Here is a 14,523-nt window from a genome sequence, read left to right as displayed (position 1 = left end):
ACACATTCACCCCAACAGACAGACCCTGATGCCTCAGGTGTCTAAACTACTAGATCAATAACGATCAATGATGAAGATCCCCCGCCCCCCCCCCCCCCCCCCCACCGTCTCCCTGGTGTGTGTGTGTGTGTGTGTGTGTGTGTGTGTGTGTGTGTGTGTGTGTGTGTGTGTGTGTGTGTGTGTGTGTGTGTGTGTGTGTGTGTGTGTGTGTGTGTGTGTGTGTGTGTGTTTGTGTGTGTGTATGTTTGTGTGTGTCAGCTGGTTTTTGGCATCAGTTCAGAGTGGTGGGCAGGAAGCAGGATGGGTGCTGATACTGACACCTTTAAAAACAGGGCTGAGAGCTGTGTGGACAGAGCTCAGAAAGGTCCGGTGTTAGTGTATGGGAATCTAGTTCTCGGGAAGGAGAATTTGTTGTTGTTGCATTGCAGGGATGAGCTGGGAGAACCCCCCACCCCAAGACATCAGACATGCAGTCCATATATGTATACATATGGCAAGGGGGTTTGTGATCTATGAGGTAAGCAAACTTCTCGGGTTTTGGTGTGGGAGGTCTCACATCCTCTAGTCTCTGGGCTCCGCTACTACTGTCTGCTTTCGCACTGTCTCTCCCTCCCCCTGGGTGATTCATATGGAAATGAGAACTGAAAGTGAAAGAGGGTTTGAGGCTTTACCCCCGAAAACTGGTTCTCACCCTCACACTCCTACGTGCACTTTGCGCACATCAGGCACACTTGAAAACACACATACACACACACACACACACACACACACACACACACACCTGTTTGCATAAAAAAATAACCATGGGAAACTGAAGAGGTGACCAGTAGAACGAGTGAGAAGGTGATGTATGTGTGTGTGTGTGTGTGTGTGTCTGTGTGTGTGTATGTGCGTGCGTGTGCATATGCTTGTGTGTGTGTATGTGTCTATGTGTGCGTGCGTGCGTGTGTGGGGTTTCAAAACAAGCTTGTGAGATAGGGCGCAAGAGTGAGCACTTCAACACTCATCTATTAAGGTGTTATGAAAGCCTCACTGTGTGCATGCTGCTGTCCTGCTGGCTGGGTGCTGGCTGCCCCAGGATGCCAGGCCGCTCTGTGCAGCGCGCCGTGCCATCTCCATGAAAACAGGCCGGAATGTAGCATTCTCCTCATACCGAGGCGGGTGGACTGGACCCAGAGGAGCGCACACACACACACACACACACACACACACACACACACACACACACACACACACACACACACACACACACACACACACACACACACACACACACACACACACACACACCAACATGCTTTAAGACCCCTCATGGTTTCTGAGCCCCGAAACTCTTGAACCCTCCCCCTGCCACACATTAAACACACATCCACTGCCTCACCACCACCACCGCTCTCTCTCCCTTCCTCTCTCGTGAAGCAAGCAGGAAGAAATATGGCATCCCATATGTCAGTGGGGAAGAACGAAGAGTGAGCGACCTTAATGATAGCACTGAGCCGGAAAAAAATAAAAATAGAGAGAGAGAGAGCGAGAGCGAGAGCGAGAGCGAGAGAGAGAGAGAGAGAGAGAGAGAGAGAGAGAGAGATGAGGCCAGCTGAGAGGCACGATCAGGGAGAGAGATAAAAAGACAAAGAGCTGGAAAAAACAAAAGTGGGCCCCGTCATTGGCGAGAGGCCGGTGGTGCGTCAGTTTATTAAAAACAACTCATTTACAAGCTCTTTCATGGGGTGTTGGGGGTTGCCCACAATCAGACAAAGACCCCCCCCCCCCACACCTCAAGAAAACATCCTTCCCGGACGGTCTGGCCGAAGAGTGCCAAGACAACCGCACGGTGATGAATAACCAAGCTTCAGCCACACCACCCTGGCTTTTTTTTTGGAGGTAAAGAATGTTTTAAAAAGGGTCAATGTGAGGGCTTTTGCTTCAAGATGTGGAGCCCCTACTCCACTGCAGTTGAAGAACAGACATATGAAAACATCAGAGCTGAAGGGAGCTCTGATAAAGAAGAGAAAGATGATATGAGTCTGAAGTATAACCATGTCTAGTGAGGGGAAAAAGAACTGTAGTATGAGTGAAGTTAATGTACAGACATATTTCTATGGCTAGTTTACTATGTATGTATATACCGTGCTCCGGTCTTTGGTCTTTTCCAAATTACCAAATGAAAATATTGCAGATGGAATATGTGCATGGGTACATATTCGTATTATCATATTACAGGATACCTAATTATCATCCCAAAGACGTTATACACAGGTTATATTTCAAACTGCAATTCCCCTGCAAATATAAACGCAGTGGGTGCAATTGTGCCGAGGTATTTATTTATGTGTGTGTGTGGGTGTGTGTGTGTGTGTGTGTGTGTGCACCTTTTTCTTGTACAAGATTACCCTAGAGGCACCTTTGATTGGCTTTGGGGTTATATTTTGTGTGGTGAGAGAGATTAGCACCTTACTAGTAGATTGCCCTGACCTTAGTTTGGAAATTCCTATTATAGTCTAATTATAGCTTAATTTCACTCAGCGATTGCATACATTTCTCTCAGCTAAATATGGCAAGAAAAAAAAAGTCTGGTGGGACAGAATCAGGTAATGGCGCGTTTCCACCGAAGGGTGCAGGTCGGTTCAGTTCGCGAAGGTGCGGCACGGATTGCGTTTCGACCACCAAAAGTGAGCGTGACCCGGACTGAGCCGCACTCGTCTCGCAGTACTCCTCCGCTGGGGTACTCCTCCGCTGGGGTACTCCTCCGCTGGGGTACTGAGACGCCTGAAAGGGTGCTGGCAAGTTTGAGCTACACACTCCATCAGTTGCTTGGTCGACAGAATCGCACTTCAGTGCGACAGGGGGATAATAACAAACAAACATTATCCGCGAGGTATTTCTGGACAAAGGTTTTCGCAATAGTTTGCCGTCCTTCTTTGACGTCCTACATTGTTGGTCTTTGTTCATTGTGTGCGTTCTTCTTTTTCCTTGAATTTATTAGCAGGCTACACTGTTTCAGGCTGCTATGAGGTCACGATGCTAACGCTGCCATGGCAATCGCCATCCGTCTTAAACCCCCCCCCCCCCACCATAAGGGTACTGACGGCGGTGGAAACGCGAGCCGTAACTGAGTTGAGCCGAACCGCACCTTCACTACACCTTCACTACTAGCCGCACAGAAACGACCCGCACCCTCCGGTGGAAATGCGCAATAATAGAAATGTTCCTCACTGTATGCTACCATCCGCCAATAACCCACTTCATAGTTCTTTCGCTTCATTAATATTTTGATTCCCACATTAGTCTCTTGTCTTTTTTCTCCAGACATGGTCTTCTTTCATGGTGGTCAAACTTTAGAGAAGTAGAACCACATCTAAACATCCTATCTCATAGCAAGAGGAGGGTGGGACGCTCCCGGGAGGGGGGGTCCGGCGAGAAGAAGGGCACAGTGTGTGAGAGGTTAATGGGAGGCGAGGAGAACAAACGTAGAGGAAAGGGTTTTGTGGTGCGTTATAATAGAGGATATCTGCCTCAAGTCGCACGGCAGCAAGCCCATGTGACCCAAGAGCCGGTGCGAGGGAGGGAAGGAGAAACTGACAGTGGGGTGAGGATTGAGGGGCGGGACAGGAAGATTTAAGGGGTTTTGTTGAGTCCATTGACCTGCCACTCAAGCAAACATTTCAACCTCCTGCCCCACTGCAATTCTTCCCACATTTCATGCATAGATCAGCTCACTTTAAAGCAAATAGTGGATTAACAGTACATATTTGTATGTAGGTGAGATAGAGAGGCTGAGAGAGAGAGAGGCTGAGAGAGAGAGAGAGAGTGACAGAGAGAGGGACAGAGAGAGGGACAGAGAAAGGGACAGGGATTGAGACAGAGCCAGGGAGAGAGAGAGAGAGAGGGATCTTGCTGTTGGACTCACCAGTTTGTTTGCTCGGACTTAACTAACTCACACAAGCCAAACACACATTTATATGTGTAGAAAATATACGTTGTCTTCTCTGTAAGCAAACCTTGAATTTCAGGGCAGTGGATATTGGATTTCTCATGAGTGGTGGGATCTTAAGTGAGGAAAGACCCAGTACACATACAGATCTATTTTGAGCTCAAACTCTGCAATCATTATGCCTTTATTGGGACACATCCAATACCTATGGCTCTTAAAATTGTTGTCAGAGCTTCTGTGATGTGTGTGTAGCGAGTATTTCGGAAAATTCTTTACATTTATTCTCGGTGCAAGCGAGACCCAGCTGAACACAGCAAAGTGGGGGCATGAGTTGGCTTTGTATGAGTGTGTGTGTGTGTGTGTCTCGGTTGTAGTGTGTATGTATATCTGTTCACATAAGAATATGTAAATGTGGTTTTCTGTTGGCTCTTCCAGCACATCAGTTCCAAAACATGTTTCAGTTACAAAGCCCTTTTTCCAGCCGCAAAGAGGCTTTTAAAATGTTCTGGAGATCCAAATAAACAAAATCAGCCCTCATCCACCCCCAACAGCCAGCTTCATCTACCAACCCATCAGTGACTGTTTAGGAATCACGTTCACACACAGACTAACACACACACACACACACATACATACACAGAAGCAGCTGAGGTCAGCAGAGCAGCGTACAGAGTGAATCCCTGTCTTTTTTTCCTATGTGTGTGACTGAGGGGCCGCAGGCAGAAGCATGTGCTTACTCAGAGAGATTTTTATCCACAGAAATAAATGCCTTTTACATGTGGCCACTTATTGGGACAAACCCTTGGGGGCTTTTTTAATACATTTTCTTTAAGCAAAAGGCACCTGCAAGGGGAGTTTAGAAATGGAGGCCTCAAGTGCCAGTCCCTTTCATCAGGTCCCACTTAAGCTGTATAAAACAGCAGACATACCTCAAATCACTATTTAACTCTGCCACATTACCTTGTCAAACATACATAGTGTAAGATCTGTTATCAAGATGAATTCAGTGTATCGCCATCAAAAGCAAAGCCTTTAATGGACAACTGTCAGATGTTAACACGTTTCCTGTGTTGTGTTTCAGATTAAAGTGGGCACTATCAGGACAGGGAGTAGAGCCGTCCGGAGGTGGATCACAACACCACAGGGAAATCCTAATGGTGGTGTCGGAGTGGGGGATCAACAACAGCTGCATCTAAAAGGTTTTTTTATTGTTCCGACCTCTCCGTCGTATGCGGACTCCTCCGGCGGCGAGAGGTAGGAACAATGTAGCGTCGGAGAAATGACATGGACCCGAAGTGAACTCACAGCTGTCTACTGAAAACATCTTTCTCGAATGCCACCTGTGTTTGTTGTTGCGGGGACGTAGAGGTCAACCGGAAGTGGCTCTATAACCAGTTGCTGAAAGGGCTACAGCGCCACCTAGGGTAGCGGATTCAGCCATGCTCCGGCCATTATCCGATCTCTTAAAGGCCATGCACGTTCGGATAATTTAAACGGTCCGTTCGGTATAAGGCCTAATCCGATCTAGCTGTCCCATGTAAACGCACTGACTCATTCAAGCGTTCTCAGAGAGAGAGTGGGAGAGTAGAGTGTATGTATGAATGTGTGTTTGTGCGCCTGTGTGTGCGTTGGCAAATCCTGAGTTTGCAGCCTCTATGCCGTCACGACTGGTGACTGGATAGCGGTGAGGGTGTCCATAAACCTCAACAATAGGCGTTAAAAGTGAGACTGCGGTGTGAATGCAGTGCGTAGCGCAGTGTTTGTACTGGGACTAAAGGGGTGTATTTTCATGACTGGCCTGCTCTCTGTATGCAAAGGGGGACAGGTCTTGTGGTGGCTGTAGCCCAGATAAGGCCTAGGCCAATAAAGATGCTGAGCTGATTAGGACACAGCGCAGGCCAGCACTAAGGAGAGATAAGCATTACGGCCTACCATCCACTTTAACAAAGATCTGCTGCTAGCAACGGCCACAGCCGTAAACCACTGAGGGATAATCAACAGGCTGGCTAGAGTTTCCCTCTTCCCCTCTGTTCCTCTCCCTCCCTCTGCTTACTCTCGCTCCTCCTGTCTGCTTTAAGCCCATTAGTTCTCGTTAACAGACAATGCATTCTGGGATGCATCAAAAGGGACATTGTTCAAAGAAAACAGTGAAATCAGGCCTCCGCCACCCCCACCCCATCTTCCCCCACTACCCATAATCTGTGCCGAGACACACACACACACACACACACACACACACACACACACACACACACACACACACACACACACAAAGAGTATTGTGATGGGGTGAGAGAAAGGGAGGGAGACATGCAGACAGAGGGCCCAGTATGACAGTGAAGTAGGGGCCCGGTCGGAGACAACATGGTGACAGTGAGATGCATTGTGGGGCCCCCAGGCCTCAGCCAGCAGGCTGTTATGAAGCCTGCTGTTCCACTTCTGTCTGATACTTCCATGCTGTAGCAGTACGGCTTAGCAGAGGGGAGGAGAAAGAGGACCCACAGAGCTCATTCTTCAGTCTTTTGAACACACATTGCCTGCTTATGTCTCACATGCTGAAGGCAGAAACAGTGAAAGAATCTGACGAGAAGAATGCTAGCATGAAGACATAAGAGCCAGCGAGGCACGGAGTAAACTTTTAATTTGCATTGGCATACTGCCATGGTGAATGTTTACAAAATGCCCTCTGTGCCTACACACACACACACACACACACACATGCACATACACACACAGAACTTCACACAATCTTCATTCACAAGACCAAACGACAACACAAACACAGACTGGAAAACACATAGGAATTACTGATAACAATAGTTTACGTTGGAGGATCCTATAATTATCATTTAAACAAGCAGTTTGTGTTATGGTTATCTCAGAGGTAAAAGGGAGGTCGTAATCAAAGATTAAGGACAGTCTAGAGAAATTATTATAAAGCTATAGAATTTAAGTTGTAGGATACAATTATCAAACTAAAGTTAAGTAGTTTTTGCCTATTCTTTGTGTTTTCAGTGCAAAGAAAAGGAGATCATCTGAGATAATACGTCTTCAGTGAATGGGCAAGCTGCCGGGCTGCCCACAGGGAACACACACACACACACACACACACACACACACACACACACACACACACACACACACACACACACACACACACACACACACACACACACACACACACACACACACCAGGGCCAAATATGGCTCACACATGCTAACCATGTGCCAGTTACACACAAACACACACACACAGTCTCTTGCTCGTAAGCCATAGAGACATTTTAATGATAGCCCTAGGCTCTTCGTCTCCCTCAAAAAACACACACACACGGACACCCACACACACCTCTAATCACAGCCCTGATGCAGACACACAGACCGGGGGGTTGTTGTTTAACTGTAGCGCCCAGAGTGGTCAAACTAGCCCTATAAGTAACACTGAAAGGGCTTAAACATGCTACACACACAGGCGCACAAACACACACAAAAACACATTGGCTTGGCCGTAATCCCATCATGACCCCACATTAGTAAAAGGACAAACAAACGCGTTTCAATGTGTGAGATACTACTAAGGAACACAGGTTATGGGCCTCTGTTGATCAGGACCACTGCTTTGAAGACACAACAGTGCTCTTTATCTCTACAAACTATAAATAAATCACCCTCCCTCTGAAGGCTGTGATATACTTCATGTAAGTACATCCTGCATTTGTTTGATGCGTCTTCAATGCGCATTTCTCTATGCCTGCGCAAGGTGTGCATGCATGCGCAAGGTGCAATACCTTGCATCACGTCAAGAAAAGTTAGTGCTAAACGACGGCTGAAAACTATGTGAGCTGGTTCACAAATTACACCCATCTGTATGATACAGCGTCTCTTCTGTACCACGACAAGTCTGTATGCCCCGATCGTTAGCGTGGAATCAAAACCGACTGATAAAGAAAGAACGTAAGGAGAAAAGGACGGCTGACCCTTTTAAACATCCATTTAAGCATAAAGTAAGCATTGGAGTATGTGAACAACCCATAAACTAGACCTGCAGCTACGTCTGACTCAACAGCCACAGCATTGTGTTGAAAATTAGACTGTGACCTTACTTCAAATCCCTATTCCTGCAGAATGGCCACACTGGCTGACCAACAGAGAGAGAGAGAAAGGGTGCTTGTGATCACTCTACACCTGTGACCATGCTTTATATGGGTGGACATAGTTTTAGATAGAGTCAACCATCCAGCCAATTTGTGTCTGGAGATTTACTTATATTGGAAATAATATGTTAAACTATAAAATGCATTTCCTGCAGAAAATGCGGTGAGTGCTGTAGTGCAAAGTGAGGTTGAAAACATTTTGTAATAAAGCCACATAGATTAAGACATAAAGAAACGTTAAATGGCTTAAATCAAGTAAAGGGATTTGAACAAAAGTTCAAAAGTCTAAATGGAGCAAACAATGTAAACATGCACACCATTTAAGAAAATGTAAATGGTTGGAAACAAATAAAGTGGCAGCAGAATGAAAAGCGCAAAGCATTGCTAAAAATTGCAGAAATGTAAAATTAATTGAACTGAAGAATCTGAAGGTTACGATGTTTTGCCCTGCACTGCTGGTGCGTGTGCGTGTGCGTGTGTTTTTAAGAGAATAGCGAGCCGGTGCGTGATTAAAAGTAGCCCAATGGAGCGGGAAAAAAAGCCCAATCTGGCAACATTGCCTGAAAGTCCTCCAAAAGGAGCCAAATCTTGGAGTAGGGTCTGTCTGCGTCCTGCAAGACAGAGGCGTAACTTGTAGTAGGAGGCGTAACTTGTACTAGGAGGCGTAACTTGTACTTTTCTAAATCGCGGTCCAGGCGAGATCTTCTCTTTTCGCGGTAAAAAAAAGCCTTGTAAATCACGGTTCACACGAGATCTTCCTTGAAGTCGGATCTCCAGATATTCATGTCGGTAAGTAAAAAGAAGTGGATTAACAAGAATGATTTTTTTTTTTTTTACAAGCTTAATGAACTCTAGAACTAGGGCAGACTACTTGTGGTTGTGATACTGTTTAACATTCTTTACGAAATGTTTGAACGCTTAGGCCTACTGTTTTAACATTGGAAGAAACCCCAGCTTTCGCCACCTCGGCGTTAGTTCGATGCACACGTTTGAGATGCACACTGAATAGTCACATAATACTCTATAGTATAGAGTAGAAAGAAGCAAGCAACATCTACTAGCCTGTACAGTATAGAGTCTATACTGTACAGGCTAGTAGATGTTGCTTGCTTCTTTCTGCCCCGAGTTTGCACAGTGCAACAGTGATGACGTACCTGAGAAATCCATGCATTGAAGACCGGCAAATATATATAAAATGAGGGCTTGTAATGTGAACGCTATAATATGAAGGCTTTCTCATAACTATCCTCCTGTTAGTGACATTGTTCTTGTCTTGTTTCTATCAGTAATATTTATTTTAATTCATTGTTTTATATCTCATGCAGGACCTTGAAAACATGCAGCATGCGATCAATAACAATATGTATTAAATACAATTATTTGAATTATTAATCTGCAGTCTTTTTGTTAAAGGTATAAAGGGATTAAGTAGTCTAAACTTAAGCAGGTTCCCCACGTTAAACTGCTATATGCATTACATGTCATTGTAAAATTGTAATAGGCTTCTTTTCTTAAATGCATATGACTCAGGGATGTCAGTTTCAAGTAAGGCTATGATTAAGCTAATCAAGAGCATATCAAGATTAAGCTAATCAAGAGCATATTTTTAAATGAGCGGGTCGGGTGCATTATCTTTATATAAGGCCTAATATTTGAGGTCAGAGTTGCGGTCATTTATGTACCCGCGCACCACTGCTACATACAGATCACTTCCGTGATTTAGAAATGTACTAGACACGCCTCCGACTACAAGTTACGCCTCCTACTACAAGTTACGCCTCCTCCGACTACAAGTTAGGCCTCCTACTACAAGTTACGCCTCCGTCTTGCAGGACGCAGACAGATACTATTGAAATCTTGAGGGAAAAACTGCCCAATCTCGCAACACTGCTAAACGTCCTCACGCTCCAGCGTCAACGTAAATCAATGAGACCAACTGAAACGAAGCCGGTATGAAACTAAAACTGTGATTCTGAAGAAAGTTTAAATGATATCGAAATTCCGTTTAGACATTATTGAAGATACAAGTGTGTTATTTTGTTAAATGGTTTGAACGAAGATAAACAATTGAAAATTGATTTAGTTACGTCTTAAATAGTTGAAGTACCAGAAGACGACTCCGCAATCCTCCCATTGACTCCCATGTTAAAATAGATAGTCTTTTAAAAGTAGAATATCTTAGAAAGTATAAAATATTCAAAAATCTGAAAAGAAGCGCGCGATTCCATGCTATTCTGAATATTTTAAAATTCTCTAGGTGAGTGTCTAGGTGAAAAATTGAGAAGGAGATGTGTCCCAGAGTTTGTAGAGAATAAGAAAGAAAGAAAGAAAGAAAGAAAGAAAGAAAGAAAGAAAGAAAGAAAGAAAGAAAGAAAGAAAGAAAGAAAGAAAGAAAGAATAAAACTTATGAAGAACATAGTTGGCGCTGTATGCAGCACTCACCTAATATTATTCAGCTAAACAAGTAAGTGATCAAGGAAAGTCACACAACAGATCAAAACATGTTGAAAAATCATCAACAAAGTACTTTTATTTTCTCCTCTCTTTCAGAATTTTTCAAAATGTAGTGTCATATCAATGACTGCAAACTCACCGACCCCCACTCTGGTGAGGGGAGGGAAAGGGGGGTCTGGGGTCAGGAGGAAAGGGAAGAGGGAGGAGAGGGGGGGAAATGGGCAGCAAGTCAAAAAATACATGATGACAGGATTCATTTTCAACCACACCTAACTTTGACCGACACTACCTTTCCGCTTCCCACCCTTTCCTGAACTCAACTCTGCACACACACACACACACACACACACACACACACACACACACACACACACACACACACACACACACACACACACACACACACACACACACACACCTTACCTAGTGTTTCACTCATACAGAAAATTGCACCAGATGTCGCTGCCGCCAGGAGATGAATTTGAGAAATTCTTAAAAATATTTGTTAAGTGGCTCAGCATTAAAGTGGTTGATGGCTGGAGAGGCAGAGGTTACCTTTTCTGCTTTAATGAGCGGCGTGCAGACGCATGGCCATAATACCATAATTGGCTTTCATGGTGGAGAGAGAGAGAGAGCGAGAGAGTGTACTAGAGCTATATAGGGACACGGCCTTGTTACCAACCCCATTCCCCTTTGCCTTAAAGGTTACGCTCCCCTGCTCTGCCATGCACAATCCAGACGGGCTGGATTGTGTCTTCTACAAATGCCACAAGCCGAACACCTGACATACAGCACTGTGCGATGCACAGGTAGGGAGAAGCGTGAAACAAGGAAATGAACTTTAAGCCTACTTTCGATACCCTCTCTGGTATTCTCTCTTCTTCTCTCTTATCTTTATGTACATATATTTAGATTACCACAAAACATACATAAATACAGTAGTACACACAATTTTCGCCTGTGTCTGCGGGCTAGTCTATGCCTTTTTTTGATAAAAAAACAACAACCGCATGCACAAGTGCACAACACCAAACAGACTATGGAGCCCAGCACATCATTTAAAACCCATTGTGTAAAATAAAATCAGGGCTTTGGTGAATCTACTTTCAGAGGCACCATTTCCTGAAAGGTGTCCCTCTGTGATATGCCCCCCCCCCCTCCCAACACACACACACACACACACACACACACACACACACACACACACACACACACACACACACACACACACACACACACACACACACACACACACACACACACACACACACACACAATTATCCATTCAAAATAATGATGCCAGTCCCAGGCATATGCACATGAGTAAGAAGAAAAAAAAAAGGAAGAAGCTTTAGCGAGCAGTGATTTCCCAGAGCCTGTGGTCTGCTTAAGTGTGTATTTACAGAGCAGAGTTACACGAGCGGTCTTTGCAGTGTTGCTAAATATTGTCTGCTGCTCAACGAACATGGAATCCCAGCCAAACTGAAATCAGGGAATGCTGCCAACTGTGTTCTCGCTGTACATGGGCCCTGCTGTGCTGTTTTCATAAACCTGTGGCATTGAGACAAAGGCTGTGGTCACCCGGAAAACTGTTGACAGGATCGTGTGTATGTGTGTGTGTTTGTGTGTGTGTGGGTGTGGGTGTGGTGGTGGGCTTAAGATGGCCTTAGATGTTCTTCTGTAGGTTCTTTCTTGGTGCCTCAAGAACAATGAAGATAAAACCTTCAATAAGGAACCAGTAACCAGCATCAGACCATCCATCCCGATACCATCCGGAAAATGGGAAATTAATTGTGCATAATGGGGAAAATATTCATGAACATAGTTATGATCACCCCGAAACAGTTGAGTGAACCGACCCTCACCCACACCCCTAAATCACTCTCAAGTCCCCGATGTCCCTACTTGTCCATTCTCCTGGGACCCCCCTCCTTATGACCCCTCAAACAAACCCCCCCTGAACACACACACACACACACACATACACACGCACACGCACACACACACACACAGCCTGCCTGAAGCAGGACTACCAATCGTGCGTGAGGCAGCCAGCCTCTATTTAGCATGACAAAAAAAGAATTGTGTGTGCTTGTGTGTGTGTGTGTGTGTGTGTGTGTGTGTGTGTGTGTGTGTGTGTGTGTGTGTGTGTGTGTGTGTGTGTGTGTGTGTGTGTGTGTGTGTGTGTGAGTGTGTGTGAGTGTATGGTCCCTTTGAATGCTAAAGAGGCGTCAGGCCCGCAGCTTCACCCATTAGGAAGTTGGTTTGAACAGGAAATTTGCTACACATGGGCTTAAAGTCTGCATGCTTTTATGCAGGAGGAGATGAAACAATGCATCTGTTTCTGAGGCACTTTAATAAGCAGCTAAACATAGTGGAAAAGATTTGTGTGTGTGTGTGTGTGTGTGTGTGTGTGTGTGTGTGTGTGTGTGTGTGTGTGTGTGTGTGTGTGTGTGTGTGCGTGTGGTTTTTGTGAAGACTGTGTATTGAGCCCAACATTAAAATCTCTCTGCCCTGTATTACAGGATTCACAGCCCGGCCCTTCGGTTCTCGCTGAGACCGTTGTTGAGGCTTCCACCTGAAGGTCTCGTCAGACTTGTGTTCGGCCTATCTGTCTCTCTGACTTCTTTTGCTATCTTCTTGGCCTCTCACTCTCTCTCTCCTTTTGGACAACGGGCTCCAGACTAACTTTTTCCTTGGGTGCACTGGTGCGCCTAAATTTTTAATTTGGGTGCACCAGCACGTATTTATGGTGCACCCAAGTTTTGAGTTGTTGAGGGGGGGGGGGGTTGGACCGTGCCAGGCTTGCGCTGAGTTGTGGGGGGGGGGGGGGGGGGGGGGCAACCCGGGCAGCTGCACTGGTTGCACCGTCGATAATTACGCCATTGATTAATAATATCTTGACCATTAAATAAATGCCTTAAATAAATGCCTAATCTGTATCTCTCATAAAGAATATCATCAGACAATGCCAAGGGATCGGTTCTGTCCCGAAAAACCCTCTGTCTCCGAAGAGACGCCTGTGCGATAAGTGCGCCGAGGTCCATGCGAACACCCACAAATGGTGACGCCATTATCGGAGGAGGGGCTAGGAAGCTGCGCACGCCGATATAAGCAGCCGATCTCCGGGTAGACTCGCTGAAAAGTTGCTCCCGACCAGGTTTGGTTGCGAGCGTAAGTCACCATGGTGATACAGCGACGCTTAAAGAGATTGACTTTCATGGTACAGCTAACCCAGGCTTTCAGCTCAACATACCTCGCTAACCCTCTAATCGAGCTTCGTAGTACAGGCCCCTGGATTGGGCTTCGCGGGTTTGTTTACCGGCGTTGCTATTGTTACCGGTCTTGCGTGTCCCAACGGTTTATTAGGTGTCTAATAAATCGCTGTCTAATCAATACTTAATTCACTGCCTCTTCCGTGGTTATTACAATATTATGAATAGTCTGCTCTGTGAAAAAATAAATAATAATAATTATACCAGATAAATTTTCAGTCGCACCGGTGCGCCCAAATAAAATATTTGGTCGCACTACCCCGAATTCTAGGCGCATGTGCGCCCAAATTAGGCGCACTCTGGAGCCCTTTTAAGCAATTATTCGATGCATTCTCTTAGACAGAAAGAGAGAGACAGAGACAAAGAGACAAAGAGAGAACAAAAGTAAGAAATTGAGAGAAAGAGAGAGAAAGAGAGAAAGAGAGAAATCGAATGTGGAGTGATGGGGGGGGGGGGGGGGCAGCTGGCCTGGGACGTGCAGATAGGTTCTGAAAGAGAGTATAAGTCGGGCCTGACTCTTCTAATCCTCTTCTGTAGTGAGAGAAAGGGACAACAAGGGTAGAAGAAAGAGAGACGGGGGCTGGAGGTGCGAGGGGATAGCGTTTACAGTGACAACAGCCAAAAGCAAACTCGTTTTTTAAAATCCACATTCACAGACCCACAACGAAACACATGCACGCGCCCACACACACACACACACACACACACA

At 45.5% G+C, this 14,523-nt stretch overlaps 1 protein-coding gene across 2 annotated transcripts in view; it reads right to left on the bottom strand.

The window, feature by feature from the left end:
* The window catches only part of plpp3 (phospholipid phosphatase 3), a 33,606-nt gene that overhangs the window by 17,473 nt on the left and 1,610 nt on the right, over positions 1-14,523 (bottom strand). The gene's annotated exons all lie outside the window — the stretch shown is intronic.

The sequence above is a fragment of the Gadus chalcogrammus genome, chromosome 12 (genome assembly GCF_026213295.1).
Source record: "Gadus chalcogrammus isolate NIFS_2021 chromosome 12, NIFS_Gcha_1.0, whole genome shotgun sequence".
Classification (NCBI taxonomy): Eukaryota; Metazoa; Chordata; class Actinopteri; order Gadiformes; family Gadidae; genus Gadus; species Gadus chalcogrammus.
This window is presented reverse-complemented; position numbering and strand designations above follow the sequence as displayed.